Genomic DNA, 9,213 nt, shown 5'->3' on the forward strand with positions numbered 1-9,213 from the left:
ATGAAGAAGTCAACTCATAAATCCACTTTGCCTTATTGGAAACAATACGTTTCAATTAAAGAAAGTCTCCCATCAAGGTATCTAAATTTACTATGCATTTAAACTTTTAATTCTTTCACACTACGAAGTGTTAATTAAAATTCAATATCATTTTCAAGAAAATCAACTAAAATATTTTAAAATACACCCTCGTGTTATTCAAACCTCTTCCTATATTATTTGGTTTTCTCCAAACTAAATTAGGCAAAATTAGTTTAATATTAATCCACACATAATTCTGATTATTTTGTGATTACTTATTTAAGTCCCCAAGATTAAAAGGGAATCTAATTAGATTGTCAAAATTATCATATTAGGCATGGTTTTCAATTGCATATTCCTAATCAAATATGCAAAAGGGTGATCAATAATACATAAGTTAGTGCGGTATATATATTTGAAGCAACATCATAAGTTGTTAGTCAAAGAATCCAAATCACAATAATAAACCTAAACATGATACTAGCAAAAAAAAAAATAAGTTAAGCAATTAATTAAAATTATTACTTACATTGTGTGTGCTCCTTTAAATTGATACATCATGAATAACTTGTTAGATACTTCAATAAAAATGTAAATCAAATCAAATTAATTAAATTAAAATAAAATAAAATTTTAGGTTTGTCCAGACTCTTAAAAATTAAACCTTTTACACCTAGGTTGATGAGTAGAACTCCTAGTATTGCAAAGGAACTTCAATTTAATTGAAAACAATGATTAGAATAGATATAACTATTATCAAAAGCTTGAATTATTGGATTTCTACTTGTATGACACTATCTCCTCTTTTCTTCAAAAAAAATAAGAAAAATTGTTTCCTCTCCGAAAAACCTAGAATTAGGGTCATATTTATAGCTAGAAGGTGAAAAAAGAAGTGTCAGTACAAATAATTTTTGTATCGTGGCACAATATAGTGAACCGTTGCGCGGTTTAATGTACCGTTAAGCATTACTTTTGGCATAATTTACACGATTTAAAAACTTCCATAACTTTTGATCCGCAACTCATAATAAGGCATATATTAATGCATTGCTGGAAAAAATCTTGAAATCTACATTCCAAACCAATTGAAATTAGGTCAAATATTTCTTATATTTAAAAATATGACCATTTGATTACAAGAATGTCGGTTTTGGGCTAAGTTTTTGTGTTTTGCTCATATCTTCTTTGTTTTAAATAGGAATTGGGTTTATGATATATCACTGGAAAGATTATTTCAAGACCTATTCAACCAATTCATATTTGAATCAAAATTATGGCCCACAAAAATTAATATTCCTCGGTTTTGGCCTGTGGTCAAGGAAAAAAAATGGTTTGTGGATTTTGGACTAGGAAAAGGGTTTGAATGGATATTTGGGCTACGATTGGATTAAATTAGGTGGATTAAAATAAAATTGGGCTAATACTTCAAGCAATTTTTAATTCTAGTGCCTAACCTGACCAATGTCGGTAAAAGGTCATTCATCACCTAGTTTAGTGTTGGGGAGATATAATAAGGTGGCTACAAGCGTAAGACAAAGGTAAGGGAATAAATAAGGAAACTTTTAAGGGTATGTAACCTTTTGTTAGAAAATTTTTAAGTCTATATTCTAACGTAACTAGAATCTTGAACACTAGTTATAAAAAAAATCTTGGACAATGATAGATATTGTGACTTTGAAAACTATCATTTGCTTCGTTTACAACTCAAGTTTATTTTCAAAAGATAGTTAGTTACCCTTGTGGATGCAACGTTCCATTATGTGCTTATGAAACTGAGATAAACTTCTGCAAGCACATATTTTTCATTCATCGATCCAACTAATAGTGTTGATACATTTGATCATTTTCTAATTCATCTTTAACAATCCCACCAGAAGCACAAAAATAGCTATAGAAAACACAAACAACTCGAGTTTAATAGAGCAAAAAATGGACACAATACAAAAATAATCCTAACCAAATAAACTACTAATGCATATAAGTTCCTAGAGTACTTTTCATAAGTAGGACTTGTCTTTCACCAATTTATTATACTAAGAAACTTTAATACTCCTTCCATTTCAACATATATGCCCCAATTTGATCGACACATTTGTCAATGTGGAACTTTGATCTATGTTATCAGGTAGAAATATCTTTCTATTAAAGAATGGAGGTTTATTATGTACATATAATAGAAAGTTTGTGAATAAATATAAATTTTGTTAATGGTACTCTCTAAAAAAGAGATTTGGAGTTTAAGGGAAGAAAAGATACATAAAAGACATGACGAGGCCGCTAAATGAAATTTGATTTTCATCTGATGAATTTCATAAAAGAGATTAAATATAACAAACCAAATCACCTTTCTGTAAATAAATTTACGGCGCCTTTTTGGTGCAGCAGGCCACACCGTGTGGCCTGCTTCCAAGTCAGCAGAATAACGGAGAACGACGCGCGTATAACGGGATTAGGAAACAAGCACTGAACAAAATAGCTCTACCAAACACGCGCAAATTTCTAAACCTTAAAACCCGTAACAACTCATTTACGAGGAACGAATGCGAAAATTGAGCGAAACCTCACACAATTTTTCTTCCAGAAATTAAAGAATAACAATGGCAGAAGAATTCGAAAATTACCTGATTCACAAGAATCATTAGAGATCGAACAAATTGAAGATTCTTTGATGAATCTTGAACTCCAAACCAGTAATCAGGTATTGGATCTGGAAGATGAAAACAGATACAATGAAATTGAAGAAATTAACAAGTAACCCCTGTAAAATTAACATTTAACCCCTGTAAAACTAATAACTAACCCCTGTAAAATTAATAAGTAAATCCTGTTAAACTAACAAGTAACCCCTGTTAAACTAACAAGTAACCCCTAAAATAAACAAGTAACCATAACAAAAATTAACAAGTAACCCCTGTACAACTAACAAGTAACCCCTAAAGTAAACAAGTAACCATAACAAAAATTAACAAGTAACCCCTAAAATAACACAATTAACCCTAACAAAAATTAACAAGTAACCCCCTATAAAATTAACAAGTAACCCCTGTTTAACTAACAAGTAACCCCTAAAATAAACAAGTAACCCTAACAATAATTAACAAGTAACCCCTAAAATAAACCAGTAACCCTAACAAAAATTAACAAGTAACCCCTATAAAATTAACAAGTAATCCTAACAAAAATTAACAAGTAACCCCTAAAATAAACAAGTAACCCTAACAATAATTAACAAGTAACCCCTAAAATAAACAAGTAACCCTAACAAAAATTAACAAGTAACCCCTATAAAATTAACAAGTAACCCTTAAAATAAACAAGTAACCCTAACAAAAATTAACAAGTAACCCCTGTATAATTAACAAGTAACCCCTAAAATAAACAAGTAACCCTAACAAAAATTAATAAGTAACCCCGAAAATAAATAAGTAACCCTAACAAAAATCAACAAGTAACCCCTGTTAAACTAACAAGTAACCACTAAAATAAACAAGTAACCCTAACAAAAATTAACAAGTAACTCCTAAAAATATCAAGTAACCCCTATAAAACTAACAAGTAACACCTGAAATTTAACAAAAATAAACAAGTAACCCCTCTAACTTAACAACAAATTCTGTAAAACTAACAAGTAACTCCTAATAAACTACGAGTAACAAGTAATAACCCCCTAAAACTTTACAAATAACCCTTGTAAAATCAACAAGTAACCCCTCCCTATAAAACCAACGAGTAACCTCTAAAACAAGTACACTGTAATTTTTAAAAGTAATCCCTACATAATGAAAAAAGTAACTATTGTTGTATCTTCTACATTAGCAAGGTCCTCCAGCATCTTCTTAGCAACCTCCATTTCATCTGCCTTTTTTTTCTTTTCATTCTCTAGTAATTCTTCATAAATTGCTTGATTTCTACTCACGAATTCTTTCACACCACCAAGAACAATCTCACGATACTTGTTCAAATTGCAGAGCATAGATGACAGAAAAATCGAAAAATTACTAAAATTAGGGTTTGATTTATATCAAAAGTAGGAGAGTTCAGCGTATATGTCGATCCTTTCTTTCCCTTGGGGAAGATTATCTTGATTTTAGTCATTATCAACAAAAAGAACAATTTAGAGGAGAGAGAATTTGAGGAGAAGAATTTGAGGAGAGAGAAAATGGAAGAAGAATAGTTTGAGGAGAGAGAAAATGGAAACAGAGAAAATGAGAAAACTTTGGGAAAGAAGAACCTTTTGATGTAATAAAATGAAAAAAAAGAAAGACACCTTTTTTTTTAATTTAAAATAACGGACCCATTCTGTATAACGGAGTCCGTTATATGAAACGGACTGGCCACACCATGTGGCCAGCCACATATAAAAATTTGCCATAAATTTTATTGTTTTAAAACCCTAAACAGTATTGCAATTCTTTATATTTTAGTTAAACAAAAATTATCTGTTAAAAATTTTGCTCCTAATTTAGCAATAATTGTATCTCAAAATTCAAATTAGAAACAAAATATAATTAATTCTATATTTTTTAATTTATAAATTTATAACTAAATAACATTCCCTACGTTTTTAAATACTTGCTCCATTTCTATTTTTTGCACTATTTATTTGTCCTATTTTGACTAATGTTTGTGATTTATACATAAGAAAAAATAGTCTTGTGGGTACTTGTTGGAATCATCTCAATGAATAGATTATTAATTTTCAATTGTTAGAATTTATACTTATTGATAATTAAAGATATTAGTGATCAAAGATTAGCATCGACATGCGTGTCCAAGAGAAATGGAGCAAGTATTTAAAAACAGAGGAAGTAAAAAGGAAGAATGTTGTTTTTCCTTTTTTTGAAGAAACTAAAACAACTATAACAAGTAACATTACATTAACTTCAAGTGTATCTAGTACAAAATAAGAAAGGTTAATATTAATGCAATAATTGTGTCATTATATATCACTACTACATTTTTTACCTATTGCAACCCCTAAGTTCGTTGCATTAGGCGTCAAAATCCGTGGAATTAGGCCTAAACCTAAGTTCAGTTGAGCTCCAATCAGTTCAGTTCAGTTCAGCTCCAATCAGTTCAGTTCAGTTCAGCTCTTAATTTCCCTCTCTCATAAAATATTCATTTCAGCTTAGTTCAGTTCAGTTCAGCTCCAATCAGTTCAGTTCCAATAAGTTCAGTTCAGCTCAGTAAATGTGAACAGGCCCTAACAATAACAAATAAAAGATTTCCTAAAAAAAACAAATAAAAGTTATAACTAAATCATTTTGTCCCCAAACAATATTTTCAGCATTTTTGTGACCGCATTATCATTTCTTTCTCCTTCTTCTCCAATTTCTCAAGTAAAGCAATTCAGAATAATTCCATAATAATAATAATGCAATTAAAATCAGGAATTCTAGAAAAAAAAAAAAAAAAAGAATTTTATTAATGTAAATTAAAAGTTTGTACATTGTTATCTAAAGGAAAATTACAAAATTAAACTATCACTAGTTAAAATAAGTAAAAAACAAATAAAAGATATCCTAAAAAAAACAAATAAAAGTTATAACTAAATCATTTTGTCCCCAAACAATAATTACAGCATTTTTGTGACCGCATTATCATTTCTTTCTCCTACTTCTCCAATTTCTCAAGTAAAGCAATCCAAAATAATTCCGGGAGTATCTTCTTCTTCAGCTTCAGTATCCACCTCTCTAGCACTGTTTACATATATCCAATTGATCTAAATCCCCTGATAACAAAACACACAAATAAATCAGAATGGAATTATAGAATAATCGAGCACTAAGAAAAAGAACATGATGTTTAAATTTGTTTTTTGCACATGAAATTGAAACACAATACTAGAATCGAGTTCACTAACGATGGGAAACCCCCGTTGTAAACTCGTCATAAAAGATCATTTATGATGGCATTTCCCGTACCCGTTGTAGAAGGAGAAGAGGTACACCTAATATCATCGGAAAGAGAAGACAAACTAGCTAGCATAGAATTCATGACAGGTTGGTAATATTTTATAAAGTAATGCAGAAAAGAATGCTGAGATTAACAGAGAGACTGCTATGATGGTAACCACAGATTGATCCCAACTTATATAGTACTACATAAAAAAAAATTTCTATAATATTCACTAAGACAATATTTGTAGAAATTTCACACCAAAGACCAATGAAATTTGCAAAGTTCTAAACTACAAGACCTACCAATATGTGAATACGCTGCATACCTGTTAATACGTTAATCTGTTTTTCTTACTAACAATATAAAGGCCCCAAATTGATATAGAGACTAAAATTACCACCTAGATTGTGAAATTGATATTCGATATTTATAAAATATTAGAGATCAGAAATATTAAATACATGAGAAATCAAGCTTAGGAATTACTCTCGTACCTTGTACACATAAGATGAATTGAAATATGATCTATAAACGAGAAATGACCAAAATTAATTTGTGATGCATACATACAGCTGAAGACTCAAATACCTTAAAATCAACTCCTATGGTTGAATACTCCGATACCATTGAACCAACTCCAAATTAATCAATGTAAATCTCTATACATCAAAATCAACTTTTTTTTTTTTGTTTTTTTGTGAATTGTGATTAAAACCCCGAAGGGGCGGCTCAAATATCATTAATTAAAGAAAAAAAATCATTAAACAGTACGGAGCTAATAGGAACACGAAAATCAACAAATCAAATATTACTACCTAACTCCCAAGGAGGCACATGAGCAAGAGCATGTGCAACATTATTCGCATCTTCTTGCTGGCGCACCACAAAGTTTCCCCCTAAGCGTCTCGCAACCATACCAAGACCACATACCATCCCACCAAGGCTGCCAGCATCTACATTAAACTTTACCCTCCCCACAGGTCAATCAATGCATATTAGTAGGGCAAGGACATAATATCTAAAATATACCTTCTGTGGCTTCAACAATGGAAGGATTATTTTCAAGTAGAGTCTGCATCAAAGACATAAGCGCCTTTCAGTGATCAAATTCCGATTATTAAGGATTAATAGAGCATTGCTAGATTTTGTATCAAAATGAATAAGTGTTACAAGGAAATACCTCCTGTAATTGCACAAGGGATTCTATTGCTTCACTAGATGCTGCAATGAGATCTGAATATGCAGCAGAGACATCGTCATCTGCATCACATAATGATGACCAAATTGGTTCCTATAATTAAAGCAATAATTTACAACAGAACTCCAAATGGGATTATCAACTAATTAAGAGGAATTTACATGAAAACCTGTGGTAGCTTATTTGATTTAGAATACAGTTTTTGTAATAAGAACCTGAGCTCAAGGGCCATATCCCAAAGAGCCTACAAGAACACAGAGAAAATTATAACAATAAATTATCATATCTATGATATTAACACTTCAATATTGAGTCACAATACTTGAAAGGTAAAACATGTCTAAGAAGTAGTAATTATCATATTTATGACATTCATAATTCAACAATGAGTAACAATACTTGAAGCATATATAGTAATCTAGTTAATAGAAGTAGTAGTGATGTTATAACCCACATCAGGAAAGTATAATTCTGAACAGGATATTATGAAACTAGTCTAGATGTTATAATCCAAAATCTAGCAATAATCAATCCCTTGCCTGCGTCACAGCTCTTCTGACAGTCCCATCTCCCTCCATTTCTAGCATAAGTTTGCTCACATACTCCAGAACTTCTGTAGGTGACTTCCACTCATTCTCAAATAATCCCCTGTTCCTTGCACCCCAACTTGCCTAACATATAACCATAACCCACCTTCTCTCCTCTACTCCCAGTTTCACAAAAATCAGAGCAACCCAATCTGAGAACGACCTCCACTTACCATCCACCACCCAACCGAAACTACTCTCTTGCCAAATATTAACAGCACGAGGGCAATAAAGCAAGGCATGGGAAACATCCTCCTCATCTTCACTACACACATTACACTATTTTTTATATTCTTTAATCAAAATTAAACTTATCATTACTCATTATTCCTGATTTTAATCACATTATAACTCAAGATCTAATTAATTAGTCACACAATAAGAAACAATATTCACTTGATTAATACGAGTAATTCAATTAACTTTATGAACATCATCATCAAGACATGCAGAGATAAAATAGCAGGGTAGCAACAGAGGGAAATACCAGGTAAGCAACAACATAACGACATGTAGTACAAACAAAATAATAAAAATAATAATTATAAAAGGTTGAATGAACATCTTACCCAGGAGCCATTTCAATTGAAGAGGAACATAGAAATTGCTTCAATGGAGATTAGAGTACGCTTTATTATTTGGGGTGACAGTGATAGCGAAAAAATTATAATGATCTTCAAAATCCAGACAATTCAAAGAACAAGACGAACCCTAATTTTTGGATGTTCTTGTGCGTAATGAAGCTATTCGATCTAGAAGCTTTTAAACTCAAATCCTCCATGGCTGGACTCGAGAAAACTTTCAACCTTTTGGAAATCTTCAGTCATAATCTCAAATCTAGGATTGAGATTTGCACCCGTACACAAACCTAAAACCAAATCCCAAGCCTTATTCGTTTCTCAAGCCCGGGTTCTTCATATGATTTCCCCAAAAATCGTAACAACCATGATCTCATCATCAAGCATTACCTTGATGCAATTTTCGATGCCTGATCTTCGATCTATTTTCTCAGCGAATTTCTCTTTTCTCAACTATTGGGGATTAAGTTATTTGAGAGGATTTGAACCAGATTTATGGTTGTATTGTAGCTACAAGGAGAGAGAATAAGAGGGTAGAGGAACGAGGACATTCAAAGTTTGGGGGGAAATATAAGAGGGAAATTAACGCGCCTGTATAAAATTTTCATATATTTGGCTGGCCGTTGCATTAGACCACCCTATCCCAACGGCTCTGAACCATAATACAACGCCCAGTTATATTACGGTGTATTCGTTGTATTAGAGGATGTTATTGACACGGCTAGTAGGTATCCGTTGTATTAGATTTAACTATTGCCACGGTATTCCAACTTACCGTTGCATTAGCTCTACTTCAACCATCTCATTTGATAAAAAATGTAGTAGTATGTTTTTATTTCAGGAAACTGATAAAATTTTATTTCACAAAGTAATAGTAAAATAAAAACAAAAAAAAAGTTAAAGAACACATGAATTTATTGAGGTTTCA

At 31.5% G+C, this 9,213-nt stretch overlaps 1 long non-coding RNA gene across 1 annotated transcript; it reads right to left on the reverse strand.

The window, feature by feature from the left end:
• Nucleotides 1-5,184: 5,184 nt before the first annotated feature.
• Nucleotides 5,185-8,835, reverse strand: LOC145556106 (uncharacterized). The gene is made up of 5 exons (XR_014091743.1): nucleotides 8,277-8,835; nucleotides 7,282-7,364; nucleotides 7,103-7,182; nucleotides 6,952-6,994; nucleotides 5,185-5,752 (listed from the first exon to the last, which is right to left on the reverse strand). It is a non-coding gene; the product is annotated as an uncharacterized LOC145556106 (long non-coding RNA).
• Nucleotides 8,836-9,213: the final 378 nt, after the last annotated feature.

This window comes from Chenopodium album, chromosome 8 (genome assembly GCF_948465745.1).
Source record: "Chenopodium album chromosome 8, dcCheAlbu1.1, whole genome shotgun sequence".
NCBI lineage: Eukaryota > Viridiplantae > Streptophyta > Magnoliopsida > Caryophyllales > Amaranthaceae > Chenopodium > Chenopodium album.